This window comes from Pristiophorus japonicus, chromosome 20 (assembly GCF_044704955.1).
Source record: "Pristiophorus japonicus isolate sPriJap1 chromosome 20, sPriJap1.hap1, whole genome shotgun sequence".
Taxonomy (NCBI): Eukaryota; Metazoa; Chordata; class Chondrichthyes; family Pristiophoridae; genus Pristiophorus; species Pristiophorus japonicus.
The window spans coordinates 6,275,351-6,290,650 of NC_091996.1; positions in this window are offsets into that span (position 1 = coordinate 6,275,351).

Sequence of the window (15,300 nt, forward strand, 5' to 3'; positions counted from 1 at the left end):
TCGAACCCATCACGCCCAACAGCCCAGCAAGGCCAGGCTCACCCAGCAGCCCTGCAGGGCCAACAACACGCCAGCCCAGCGAGGGCACAGCCAACACACCAGAACAGACATTTGTACCGAGGCGGTCCACCAGGGAAAGAAAGGCTCCCGACCCCCTCACCTTGTAAATAGTTTTCACTTTGACTTTGGGGGGGGGGGGGGGGGAAGTGATGTTGTGTATCTGTAAAGCATGCACTCCCATGTTCCGCCACCAGGGAGCGCATCCCTTGACGTCCCAAGGGATCCCAGCATCCCTTGGGAGCACTGTATATAAGCCGGCCCCTAAGGCCTGTTCCTCACTCTGGAGTGTCTTAATAAAGACTGAGGTCACTGTTACTTTAACCTCCCTGTATGCAGTCTCATCTGTGTTAGGAACACAATAGATGCGAAAGAGGTGATGCGGAGAAACCGGTACATGTGGTGACTGGGGTCGAGGCACAGATCGTCCACAATGTCCTCGAATGGCAGGACAGGCTCGGGGGTTTGTGGGGGGCATAAAAGCTGCCATCGTTACTATTCCGAAGCAGAGCGGGGGATGGGGGGGGAGTTACCCAAGTGTCCTGGGGCCAATATTTATACCTCAATCAACCACTTCGACAAAACAGATTGTTTGGTCATTGCAAACAGAGAGAGAGAGAGAGAGAGAGACAGAGGGAAAGAGAGAGAGACGGAGAGAGAGAGATGGAGAGAGACAGAGACATAGAGAGAGAGAGACAGAGAGAGAGATAGAGATAGAGATAGAGAGACATAGAGAGAGATGGAGAGAGACATAGAGACAAAGAGAGAGAGACAAAGAGAGAGAGACAGAGAGAGAGAGACAGACAGAGAGAGAGATAGAGATAGAGAGAGAGACATAGAGAGAGATGGAGAGAGACATAGAGAGAGATGGAGAGAGACAGAGAGAGAGGCAGAGATCGACAGAGAGAGAAATGGAGAGAGAGGGAAATGGAGAGAGAAATGGAGAGAGAAACGGAGAGAGACTTAGAGAGACAGAGAGAGAGAGATGGAGAGACAGAGAGAGGGAGACAGAGAGAGAGAGAGAGAGAGAGAGAGAGAGACAAGAGTGACTATTCTTCAGTCTGTGAAGGGTTTCTGGGACACTGAAAGGCGCTGTATGGATGCCCGAGGTTGACAGGAGGTGCGTGGAGACGGAGGATTTTGTGATGTAGGGGAGATGTTTTTCTAACCCCTCTCCCCCCGCTGCGACGTGCAGCCTGTGAGCTGGGGCCGGATCAGTCGCCAGTCTCCATTACCGAGTCAGTGGGACTGCCAACATTCCGAACAAGCCCTCCTAAATCAACACTTGACTCAGGAGTATCACAGCGGGGAATAGAGAATATCGCAGACATGGCCCTGGGCTGCTGGTGTCTCAACACGGAATGCTTTCACAGGGCACAGGGTTAGCCCAGCCCTAACCCTGTCTAAAACAGAAAGACTTGCATTTCTATAGCGCCTTTTACAACCATTGGATGTCCCAAAGTGTTTTACAGCCAATTATGTATTTTTGGAGTGTAGTCACTGTTGTAATGTGGGAAACAAGGTAGCTAATTTGTGTACAGCAAGCTCCCACAACAGCAATGTGATAATGATAATCTGTTTTTGTGATGTTGATTGAGGAATAAATAATGGCCCCAGGACACTGGGGAAAACTCCCCTGCTCTTCTTCAAAATAGTGCCATGGGAAATTTTTCGGTTACCTGAAAGAGCAGACGGGGCCTCGGTTTAACATTTCATCTGAAGATGGCATCTCCGACAGTGCGGCGCTCCCTCAGTACTGCCCCTCCGACAGTGCGGCGCTCCCTCACTACTGCCCCTCCGACAGTGCGGCGCTCCCTCAGTACTGCCCCTCCGACAGTGCGGCGCTCCCTCACTACTGCCCCTCTGACAGTGCAGCGCTCCCTCAGTACTGCCCCTCCGACAGTGCGGCACTCCCTCAGTACTGCCCCTCCGACAGTGCGGCACTCCCTCAGTACTGCCCCTCCGACAGTGCGGCGCTCCCTCACTACTGCCCCTCCGACAGTGCGGCGCTCCCTCAGTACTGCCCCTCCGACAGTGCGGCGCTCCCTCAGTACTGCCCCTCCGACAGTGCGGCGCTCCCTCAGTACTGCCCCTCCGACAGTGCGACGCTCCCTCAGTACTGCCCCTCCGACAGTGCGGCGCTCCCTCAGTACTGCCCCTCCGACAGTGCGGCGCTCCCTCAGTGTCATGTATTCAACCAGCATTGTAACCCATGTATAATCTGATCCAAGTTGTACACTGTGAGAACACTGACCACAAGGTGGTGAACTTGTGGGAGACACTCCTAACCTGGACCTTCCCAAATTGAGCACGCTGCTAGAGCCGCTACACGTGCTTCTACGCAAAGATTGCGAATGGGTCTGGGGGGACAGCCAGGAAAGGACTTTTAATAGAGCACGCAATTTGTTATGTTCCAACAATCTGTTAACGCTATATGACCCATGTAAGAAACTTGTGTTAACGTGCGATGTGTCGTCCTATGGTGTCGGGTGTGTGTTGCAGCATGTCAATGCCAAAGGTCAGATTATACATGGGTTACAATGCTGGTTGAATACATGACACTCAGTACTACCCTTCCGACAGTGCGGTGCTCCTTCAGTACTGCCCCTCCGACAGTGCGGCGCTCCCTCAGTACTACCCCTCCGACAGTGCGGCGCTCCCTCAGTACTGCCCCTCCGACAGTGCAGCACTCCCTCAGTACCGCCCCTCCGACAGTGCGGCGCTCCCTCAGTACTGCCCCTCCGACAGTGCGGCGCTCCCTCAGTACTGTCCCTCCGACAGTGCGACGCTCCCTCAGTACCGCCCCTCCGACAGTGCGGCTCTCCCTCAGTACTGCCCCTCCGACAGTGCGGCGCTCCCTCAGTACTGCCCCTCTGACAGTGCGGCGCTCCCTCAGTACTGCCCCTCCGACAGTGCGGCGCTCCCTCAGTACTGCCCCTCCGACAGTGCGGCACTCCCTCAGTACTGCCCCTCCGACAGTGCGGCACTCCCTCAGCACTGCCCCTCCGACAGTGCGGCGCTCCCTCAGTACTGCCCCTCCGACAGTGCGGCGCTCCCTCAGTACTCTACCGGGAGTGTCGGCGTGGATTTATGTGCTCAAGTGTCTGGAGTCATATTGACTCTGAAGTCTGGAGGTCTTTAAAAAAAAAATCACTACATAGTGGAATAAATGTGCTCCCAATTGTGTGACTATTTAACTGAATATTTTAATGGAAGATATATGTGCGATGTGTTTCATTTCAAAATGGAATGTTGCCATCCGCATGGGCGTGTGAGCGTGGGAAATAGTTTCCGCCGCAGATCGATATGGAAAGTTGTGCGTTTGCCTTTGTATTGAAACGCAGTTTGTTTAGTACAATATATTTCAGCGCCATCTCTCTAACAGCTCAGTAGTGTGACTGTCCCTGTTTACAGCGGTGCTTGCGAGGCTGCTGGAGGTGGTGTTGTGGTGGGAGTGGGGCCGGGGCCGGGGCCCGGGGCGAGTGGGCCAGAGCCGCTCCAGTATCCCTCCACGCCCCCTCCATCGTGCTCGTGTTTGCGGTGACTGATTATACCACGCTGGATTTTTATTACCCAGGTCTCTCCTACGTAAACTAGAGGTGAGCCAAAACACAGCTGCCCCGTGTCCGAACTCGCACCAAGTCCCACTCACCCAACACCCCCTGTGCTCGCTGACCCGTGTCCGAACTCGCACCGAGTCCCACTCACCCCTCACCCCCTGTGCTCGCTGACCCGTGTCCGAACTCGCACCAAGTCCCGCTCACCCCTCACCCCCTGTGCTCGCTGACCCGTGTCCGAACTCGCACCAAGTCCCGCTCACCCGTCACCCCCTGTGCTCGCTGACCCTTGTCCGAACTCGCACCGAGTCCCACTCACCCGTCACCCCCTGTGCTCGCTGACCCGTGTCCGAACTCGCACCGAGTCCCGCTCACCCGTCACCCCCTGTGCTCGCTGACCCGTGTCCGAACTCGCACCAAGTCCCACTCACCCGTCACCCCCTGTGCTCGCTGACCCGTGTCCGAACTCGCACCGAGTCCCACTCACCCGTCAACCCCTGTGCTCACTGACCCGTGTCCGAACTCGCACCGAGTCCCACTCACCCGTCAACCCCTGTACTCACTGACCCGTGTCCGAACTCGCACCGAGTCCCACTCACCCGTCAACCCCTGTACTCACTGACCCGTGTCCGAACTCGCACCGAGTCCCACTCACCCGTCACCCCCTGTGCTCGCTGACCTACATTAGTTCCCGGTTAATCAACGTCTCGACTTCACAATTCTCATTCTTATTTTCAAATCCCTCCATGGTCTCACCCCTCCCTATCTCTGTAATCTCCTCCAGCCCCACAACCCCCGAGATATCTGCGCTCCTCTAATTCTGCCCTCCTGAGCATCCCTGATTATAATCGCTCAACCAGTGGTGGCCGTGCCTTTATTGCCTGGGCCCCAAGCTCTGGAACTCCCTCTCTACCTCTCTTTTCTCCCAAGATACTCCTTAAAACCTACCTCTTTGACTAAGTGTTTGGTCACCTGCCCTAACTTCTCCTTATGTGGCTCGGTGTCAAATCTTTTGGTCTAATAATACTTCTGTGAAGCGCCTTGGGACATTTCACAACATTAAAGGCGCTATATAAATACGAGTTGTTGTTGAGCAGATGCACATCCCAAAATACTTCCCACTGACTCAGGAGAGTCAGTATATATCAGCCTCAGAGAGATTCAATATTATTCAGGGACATCGAAAAATAGAAACATAGAAAATAGGTGCAGGAGTAGGCCATTCGGCCCTTCGAGCCTGCACCACCATTCAATAAGATCATGGCTGATCATTCACCTCAGTACCCCTTTCCTGCTTTCTCTCCATACCCCTTGATCCCTTCAGCCGTAAGGGCCATATCTAACTCCCTCTTGAATATATCCAATGAACTGGCCTCAACAACTCTCTGCGGTAGAGAATTCCACAGGTTAACAACTCTCTGAGTGAAGAAGTTCCTCCTCATCTCAGTCCTAAATGGCCTACACCTTATCCTAAGACTGTGTCCCCTGGTTCTGGACTTCCCTAACATCGGGAACATTCTTCCCGCATCTAACCTGTCCCGTCCCGTCAGAATCTTATACGTTTCTATGAGATCCCCTCTCATCCTTCTAAACTCCAGGATATAAAGGCCCAGTTGATCCAGTCTCTCCTCATATGTCAGTCCAGCCATCCCTGGAATCAGTCTGGTGAACCTTCGCTGCACTCCCTCAATAGCAAGAACGTCCTTCCACAGATTAGGAGACCAAAACTGAACACAATATTCCAGGTGAGGCCTCACCAAGGCCCTGTACAATTGCAGTAAGACCTCCCTGCTCCTATACTCAAATCCCCTAGCTAAGAAGGCCAACATGCCATTTGCCTTCTTCACCGCCTGCTGTACCTGCATGCCAACTTTCAATGACTGATGAACCATGACACCCAGGTCTCGTTGCACCTCCCTTTTTCCTAATCTGCCACTGTTATGTAATGATGTGTGTATCGTCCCAGTACCTTAAATGTAATGTAAGTACTATGCCACACCACAGAGGGCGCTGCGGTGGGAAACCCTGGTAGTACCTGTAACAAGGACTATATAAGGCTGACCACCACACCTGAGAGGCACTCTGGAGCTGAACAATAAAGGACGAAGGTCACAGCAGTTAGACTTACACCAGACCGTGTGGAGTCAGTGATTTGTGTGCTCCATACACCACATTGGCGACAAGGAAGCGGACGAACTCCACGCAACCATGGCAACTCTGGGCTCGCTAAAGGATTTTACCGTGGGCAATGATTGGAGGCCTTTACGGAAAGGCTCGAGTACTACTTCACAGCAAACAACCTGACGGAGGACACATACGCAATGAGAAGCGGAAGGCGATATTGCTCTCCAGTTGTGGAGATGAGGTTTACTGTCTCGTCAGGGATTTGCTGGCACCCGGGAGCGCCAGGGACAAGTCATACGAGGAGCTGACTGAACTCATTCGTGAGCAGTTGAAACCGAAGGAGAGCATCCTCATGGCCAGATACAAATTTTACCATCACTGCAGACCTGAGGGCCAGGATGTCACCAAATATGCTGCGGACCTCAGGAGACTCGCGGCGCCGTGTGATTTTTGGCGCACACCTTGACGAGGCTTTGCGGGATGTTTTTGTTATGGGGATTGGCCACGAGGATCTCCTTCACAAGCTGCTGGCCACGGAACCCACAGTCACTCTGACAAAGGCCATCACCATCACCCGGGCATATATGACCTCGACTTGCAGCACCAAGCAAATGATCCACACAGTCCCGAACCCGGCAGGCACTGTCCACAGGATAGCGCCCACCACGGACAAAACTGCAGAACGTGGCTCTGCCCGGGGCAGAGAGCACGGACCTCGGGGTCCTGGAGCTCAGAGTCCGCCGAGGGGGGCCAATCAAGCAGCACCATGCTGGCTCTGTGGAGGAAGCCATGGGGCTCACCGGTGCAGGTTTGCGGAGTACACGTGCAATACCTGCCACGTTAAAGGCCACCTTCAGCGTATGTGTAAAAGAAATCGGACTCACCGTGTGTCTGGGGAGATGGGGGATGATCCACTGTTCAGCGAGGAGCAGGTAGAAGAAGATGAGGTGCTTGGACTGTACACGTGCACCGACAATTTGCCCCCAGTGATAAGTGAAGTAAAAATCAACGGAGTCCCAGTGAGTATGGAAGTGGACACGGGCTCGGGTCCGTCGTTGATGAGTCGGAGAACTTTTGATAAACTGTGGATTAACCCAGCTGCACGACCCAAGCTGGTCCCGGTCACGGCGAAGCTGCGTACCTACACCAGGGAACTGATACCTGTTCTCGGCAGAGCGATGGTGCAGGTATCCCACGGGGTCGAGACGCACGCTTTACCTCTGTGGGTCGTTGCAGGCGATGGGCCGACGCTCCTCGGCCGGAGGTGGATGGGGAAGGTCCGTGGGAGCTGGGAAGACTTCATCACCCCACAGGCTGCTGCTCCCCGGGGTGCTGCCGTGCCCCAGGTCCCCAGAGAGCAGCGCCGACCGAGCTGGAGCTGCAGCCTCAATCCCCCCACAGGCAAGTCCCAGGCCCGGGCCTCACACAGAGACCCTGCAGCCCCAGCCCCCACAGGCAAGCCCCAGGCCCGGGCCTCACACAGAGACCCTGCAGCCTCAATCCCCCCACAGGCAAGCCCCAGGCCCGGGCCTCACACAGAGACCCTGCAGCCCCAGCCCCCACAGGCAAGCCCCAGGCCCGGACCTCACACACAGACCCTGCAGCCTCAATCCCCCCACAGGCAAGTCCCAGGCCCGGACCTCAGGCCCCAGCCCCCACAGGCAAGTCCCAGGCCCGGACCTCAGGCCCCAGCCCCCACAGGCAAGTCCCAGGCCCCAGAGATCCCGCAGCCCCAGCCCCCACAGGCAAGCAGCCCTGCAGGGAGGGGCCCAAGGGGGTGGTGGGGGGTTGAGCCGGCGGGGCGCTGCGGGCGGGGTGCTGAGGGATCCAGGGGCCGGCGGATCGCAAGAGCCCCGCAGAGAAGCTGTTAGCGTCGGGCGGCGGCAGCAGCTGGAGGTCGGGGGCTACGGAGGCCGCGAGGGACGCGGCAAGTGCGGCCGCTGGACAGGCCACGACGGCCGCAGGAGAGGCGGCAAGTCAGGTGGCAGCGGAGGCTGCATCGTGTCGGAGCTGCAGAGCATCAAAGATGGCGGCGCCCAAGGAGAAGCCTCGTGGAATCCTCCTGCATCAAAGATGGCGCCTTAAAGAGGAAATGCACCTGGGAGTCTTAAAAGGGCCTTACAAAGAGGTGGTCCCCACAAAGGACTTCTATTTGGCAGAGCGAGTCCAGCTATGTTAATGTGAGATCGTGAATTTATAATAAGAATTACTTTTTTTATGCTGAATGGCCACTGTAATTGTGTAAAATAATGGATGAAGTACAATTAATGATAACGGTTAATAAGGAAATCAAGGTTCCGCTACCAGTCAATAACCAGTTAATGTACCAGATAATATGTACCATACTAACGCACTGTCTATGCCCACCTGCCTTCCGTTGGACAAGTGTAATGTTATGTAATGATGTGTGTATCGTTGTCCTGCGTCCAGGTGTGGGGGGAAGGTGATGTTATGTAATGATGCGTGTATCGTCCCAGTACCTTAAATGTAATGTAAGTACTATGCCACACCACAGAGGGCGCTGCGGTGGGAAACCCTGGTAGTACCTGTAACAAGGGCTATATAAGGGTGACCACCACACCTGGGAGGCACTCTGGAGCTGAACAATAAAGGACGAAGGTCACAGCAGTTAGACTTACACCAGACCGTGTGGAGTCAGTGATTTGTGTGCTACATATACCACAGCCACCATTCAGATAATATTCTGCCTTCGTGTTTTTGCCACCAAAGTGAATAACCTCACATTTATCCACATTATACTGCATCTGCCAGGCATTTGACCACTCACCTAACCTGTCCAAATCACCCTGCAGCCTCTTAGCTGCCTCCTCACAGCTCACACCGCCACCCAGTTTAGTGTCATCTGCAAACTTGGAGATATTACACTCAATTCTTTCATCCAAATCATTAATGTATAATGTAAAGAGCTGGGGTCCCAGCACTGAGCCCTGCGGCACCCCACTAGTCACTGCCTCCCATTCCGAAAAGGACCCGTTTATCCCGACTCTCTGCTTCCTGTCTGCCAACCAGTTCTCTATCCACGCCAGTAGATTACCCCCAATACCATGTGCTTTGATTTTGCACACCAATCTCTTGTGTGGGACCTTGTCAAAGGCCTTTTGAAAGTCCAAATACACCACATCCACTGGTTCTCCCTTGTCCACTCTACTAGTTACATCCTCAAAAAATTCCAGAAGATTCGTCAAGCATGATTTCCCTTTCACAAATCCATGCTAACTTGGACCGATCCTGTCACTGCTTTCCAAATGCGCTGCTATTACATCTTTAATAACTGATTCCAACATTTTCCCCACTACTGATGTCAGGCTAACCTGTCTATAATTCCCCGATTTCTCTCTCCCTCCTTTTTTAAAAAGTGGTGTTACATTAGCTACCCTCCAGTCCATAGGAACTGATCCAGAGTCGATAGACTGTTGGAAAATAATCACCAATGCATCCACTATTTCTAGGGCCACCTTCTTAAGTATTCTGGGATGCAGACAATCAGGTTCTGGGGATTTATCGGCCTTCAACCCCATCAATTTCCCCAACACAATTTCCCACCCAATAAGGATTTCCTTCAGTTTCTCCTTCTCACTAGACCCTCGGTCCCCTAGTACATCCGGAAGGTCATTTGTGTCTTCCTTCATGAAGACAGAACCAAAGTATTTGTTCAATTGGTCTGCCATTTCTTTGTTCCCCATTATTAATTCACCTGAGTCTGATTGCAAGGGACCTACATTTGTCTTCACTAACCTTTTTCTCTTTTACATATCTATAGAAGCTTTTGCAGTCAGTTTTTATGTTCCCGGCAAGCTTCCTCTCGTACTCTATTTTCCCCCTCCTAATTAAACCCTTTGTCCTCCTCTGCTGAATTCTAAATTTCTCCCAGTCCTCAGGTTTGCTGCTTTTTCTGGCCAATTTATATGCCTCTTCCTTGGATCTAACACTATCCTTAATTTCCCTTGTTAGCCACGGTTGAGCCATCTTCCCTGTTTTATTTTTACTCCACCCAGGGATGTACAACTGTTGAAGTTCATCCATGTGATCTATAAATGTTTGCCATTGCCTATCCACCATTAACTCATCAGGGGAGGACAGCAGCAGCCAAGTTCATGGCACTGTGGCTGGCTCTGCTGCACAGAAGGGTGGGAAAAAGAGCGGGAGAGCTATAGTGATAGGGGACTCTATTGTAAGGGGAATAGATAGTAGTTTCTGCGGCCACAACCAAGACCCTGCTAATGCAGTTCGGGAGTGTTTAAACTAATATGGCAGGGGGATGGGAACCTATGCAGCGAGATAGGGCGAAGTAATATGGAGTCAGAAACAGATGGTCGAAAGCAATAGTGGAAGGCCGAGTAAACAAAGGCAAGAAACAAAAAGGGCCACACTACATCATAATTCTAAAAGGACAACGGGTGTTAAAAAAACAAGCCTGAAGGCTTTGTGTCTTAATGCAAGGAGTATCCGTAATAAGGTGGATGAATTAATTGTGCAAATAGATGTTAACGGATATGATGTGATTGGGATTACAGAGATGGTATGTTGCCTCCCTGGTGCAAGGGTAAAGGATGTCTTGGAGCGGCTGCAGAGCATTCTGGAGAGGGAGGGTGAACAGCCAGTTGTCGTGGTACATGTAGGTAACAATGATATATGTAAGAAGCGGGACGAGGTCCTACAAGCTGAATTTAGGGAGCTAGGAGTTAAATTAAAAAGTAGGACCTCAAAGGTAGTAATCTCTGGATTGCTACCAGTGCCACGTGCTAATCAGAGTAGAGGGAGCAGGATAATTAGAATAAATACGTGGCTTGAGCAGTGGTGCAAGAGGGAGGGATTCAAATTCCTGGGACATTGGAACCAGTTCTGGGGGAAGTGGGACCTGTACAAAAGGGACGGTCTGCACTTGGGCAGGACTGGAACTGATGTCCTAGGGGTAACATTTGCTAATGCAGTTCGGGAGTGTTTAAACTAATATGGCAGGGGGATGGGAACCTATGCAGCGAGATAGGGCGAAGTAATATGGAGTCAGAAACAGATGGTCGAAAGCAATAGTGGAAGGCCGAGTAAACAAAGGCAAGAAACAAAAAGGGCCACACTACATCATAATTCTAAAAGGACAACGGGTGTTAAAAAAACAAGCCTGAAGGCTTTGTGTCTTAATGCAAGGAGTATCCGTAATAAGGTGGATGAATTAATTGTGCAAATAGATGTTAACGGATATGATGTGATTGGGATTACAGAGATGTAGCTCCAGGATGATCAGGGCTGGGAACTCAACATCCAAGGGTATTCAACATTCAGGAAGGATAGAATAAAAGGAAAAGGAGGTGGGAGCATTGCTGGTTAAAGAGGAGATTAATGCAATAGTTAGGAAGGACATTAACTTGGATGATGTGGAATCTATATGGGTAGAGCTGCAGAACACCAAAGGGCAAAAAACGTTAGTGGGAGTTGTGTACAGACCTCCAAACAGTAGTAGTGATGTTGGGGAGGGCATCAAACAGGAAATTAGGGGTGCATGCAATTGAGGTGCAACAGTTATCATGGGTGACTTTAATATGCATATAGATTGGGCTAACCAAACTGGAAGCAATACGGTGGAGGAGGATTTCCTGGAGTGCATAAGGGATGGTTTTCTAGACCAATATGTCGAGGAACCAACTAGTGGGGAGGCCATCTTAGACTGGGTGTTGTGTAATGAGAGAGGATCAATTAGCAATCTCGTTGTGCGAGGCCCCTTGGGGAAGAGTGACCATAATATGGTGGAATTCTACATTAGGATGGAGAATGAAACAGTTAATTCAGAGACCATGGTCCAGAACTTAAAGAAGGGTAACTTTGAAGGTATGAGGCGTGAATTGGCTAGGATAGATTGGCGAATGATACTGAAGGGGTTGACAGTGGATGGGCAATGGCAGACATTTAGAGACCACATGGATGAACCACAACAATTGTACATCCCTGTCTGGCGTAAAAATAAAAAAGGGAAGGTGGCTCAACCGTGGCTATCAAGGGAAATCAGGGATAGTATTAAAGCCAAGGAAGTGGCATACAAATTGGCCAGAAATAGCAGCGAACCCAGGGACTGGGAGAAATTTAGAACTCAGCAGAGGAGGACAAAGGGTTTGATTAGGGCAGGGAAAATAGAGTACGAGAGGAAGCTTGCAGGGAACATTAAGACGGACAGCAAAAGTTTCTATAAATATGTAAAGAGAAAAAGGTTAGTGAAGACACACGTAGGTCCCCTGCAGTCAGAATCAGGGGAAGTCATAAGTGGGAACAAAGAAATGGCAGACCAATTGAACAAGTACTTTGGTTTGGTATTCACCAAGGAGGACACAAACAACCTTCCGGATATAAAAGGGGTCAGAGGGTCTAGTAAGAAGGAGGAACTGAGGGAAATCCTTATTAGTCGGGAAATTGTGTTGGGGAAATTGATGGGATTGAAGGCCGATAAATCCCCAGGGCCTGATGGACTGCATCCCAGAGTACTTAAGGAGGTGGCCTTGGAAATAGCGGATGCATTGACAGCCATTTTCCAACATTCCATAGACTCTGGATCAGTTCCTATGGAGTGGAGGGTTGCCAATGTAACCCCACTTTTTAAAAAAGGAGGGAGAGAGAAAACAGGGAATTATAGACCGGTCAGCCTGACATCAGTAGTGGGTAAAATAATGGAATCAATTATTAAGGATGTCAAAGCAACGCATTTGGAAAGAGGTGACATGATAGGTCCAAGTCAGCATGGATTTGTGAAAGGGAAATCATGCTTGACAAATCTTCTGGAATTTTTTGAGGATGTTTCCAGTAGAGTGGACAAGGGAGAACCAGTTGATGCGGTATATTTGGACTTTTAGAAGGCTGTCGACAAGGTCTCACACAAGAGATTAATGTGCAAAGTTAAAGCACATGGGATTGGGGGTAGTGTGCTGACATGGATTGAGAACTGGTTGTCAGACAGGAAGCAAAGAGTAGGAGTAAATAGGTACTTTTCAGAATGGCAGGCAGTGAGTAGTGGGGTACCGCAAGGTTCTGTGCTGGGGCCCCAGCTGTTTACATTGTACATTAATGATTTAGACGAGGGGATTAAATGTAGTATCTCCAAATTTGCGGATGACACTAAGTTGGGTGGCAGTGTGAGATGCGAGGAGGATGCTATGAGGCTGCAGAGTGACTTGGATAGGTTAGGTGAGTGGGCAAATGCATGGCAGATGAAGTATAATGTGGATAAATGTGAGGTTATCCACTTTGGTGGTAAAAACAGAGAGACAGACTATTATTTGAATGGTGACAGATTAGGAAAAGGGGAGGTGCAACAAGACCTGGGTGTCATGGTACATCAGTCATTGAAGGTTGGCATGCAGGTACAGCAGGCGGTTAAGAAAGCAAATGGCATGTTGGCCTTCATAGCGAGGGGATTTGAGTACAGGGGTAGGGAGGTGTTACTACAGTTGTACAGGGCCTTGGTGAGGCCACACCTGGAGTGTTATGTACAGTTCTGGTCTCCTAACTTGAGGAAGGACATTCTTGCTATTGAGGGAGTGCAGCGAAGGTTCATCAGACTGATTCCTGGGATGGCGGGACTGACCTATCAAGAAAGACTGGATCAATTGGGCTTTTATTCACTGGAGTTCAGAAGAATGAGAGGGGATCTCATAGAAACATTTAACATTCTGACGGGTTTAGACAGGTTAGATGCAGGAAGAATGTTCCCAATGTTGGGGAAGTCCAGAACAAGGGGTCACAGTCTAAGGATAAGGGGTAAGCCATTTAGGACCGAGATGAGGAGAAATTTCTTCACCCAGAGAGTGGTGAACCTGTGGAATTCTCTTCCACAGAAAGTTGTTGAGGCTAATTCACTAAATATATTCAAAAGGGAGTTAGATGTAGTCCTTACTACTCGGGGGATCAAGGGGTATGGCGAGAAAGCAGGAATGGGGTACTGAAGATGCATGTTCAGCCATGAACTCATTGAATGGCGGTGGAGGCTCGAAGGGCCGAATGGCCTACTCCTGCACCTATTTTCTATGTTTCTATGTTTCTAACCCTTTAAGTATCATTTGCCAGTCTATTCTAGCCAATTTGCGCCTCATACCGTCAAAGTTAGCTTTCCTTAAGTTTAGGACCCTAGTTTCTGAATTAACTTTGTCACTCTCCATCTTAATAAAGAATTCTACCATGTTATGCTCACTCTTCCCCAAGGGGCCTCGCACAACATGTTTACTAATTAGTCCCTTCTCATTACACATCACCCAGTCTAGGATGGCCAGCTCCCTGGTTGGTTCCTTGATATATTGGCCTAGAAAACCATCCCTAATACACTCCAGGAAATCCTCCTCCACCGCATTGCTACCAGTTTGGTTAGCCCAATCAATATGTAAATTAAAGTCGCCCATGATAACTGCTGTACCTTTATTGCACACATCCCTTATTTCTTGTTTGATGCTGTCCCCAACCTCACTGCTACTGTTTGGTGTTCTGTACACAACTCCCACTAGCGTTTTCTGCCCTTTGGTATTCCACAGCTCCACCCATACCGATTCCACATCATCCAGGCTAATGTCCCTCCTTACTATTGCATTAATTTCCTCTTTAATCAGCAACGCCACCCGCCTCCTTTTCCTTTCTGTCTATCCTTCCTAAATGTTGAATACCCCTGGATGTTGAGTTCCCAGCCTTGGTCATGTCTCTGTGATGCCAATTACATCATATCCATTAACTGCTATCTGCGCAGTTAATTCGTCCACCTTATTCCGAATACTCCTAGCATTGAGGCACAGAGCCTTCAGGCTTGTCTTTTTATCACACCTTGCCCCTTTAGAATTTTGTTGTAATGTGGCCCTTTTTGTTTTTTGCCTTGGGTTTCTCTGCCCTCCACTTTTACTATTCTCCTTTCTATCTTTTGCCTCTGTCTCACTCTCTTGTTTCCATCTGCCTCCCTGCATAGGTTCCCACCCCGCCTGCCATATTAGTTTAACTCCTCCCCAACAGCACTAGCACCCACGGTGCCATGAACTTGGCTGCTGCTGCTCTCCTCTGATGAGTCATCCCCCTCAACAGTACCCAAAGCGGTGTATCTGTTTTGCAGGGGGATGACCGCAGGGGACCCCTGCACTACCTTCCTTTTGGTCACCCATTTCCTATCTGGCTGTGTACCCTTTACCTGCAGTGAGACCAACTCACTAAACGTACCTATTCACGTCATTCTCAGCATCGTGCATGCTCCAGAATGAATCCACCCGCAGCTCCAGTGCCGCAATGGAGCTGGGATGCGGGGGGGGGGGTGGGGGGAGGGGCGAGACATTTCAGTCGAATTAAAGATGTAAAAACTGAATTGAAAGTAATTGCCTCCTTTACAGAGAGCATTTTTGCGACGGGGAAATTTCTGCAGAAAACCCTGCGGACCCAATGAAAGGAATTCTCCGAATGAGCCCCGGAGGGTCAGAGAGAGAGACTCGGGTGGGGCCGACCCCATGAACTGTCCCAACAACCCTCAGGAGCTTTCGCTGCCACCCACGGTCCATCCTCAGCTGCTCCTCTGCCAGATCGTTCCTGCTGGATT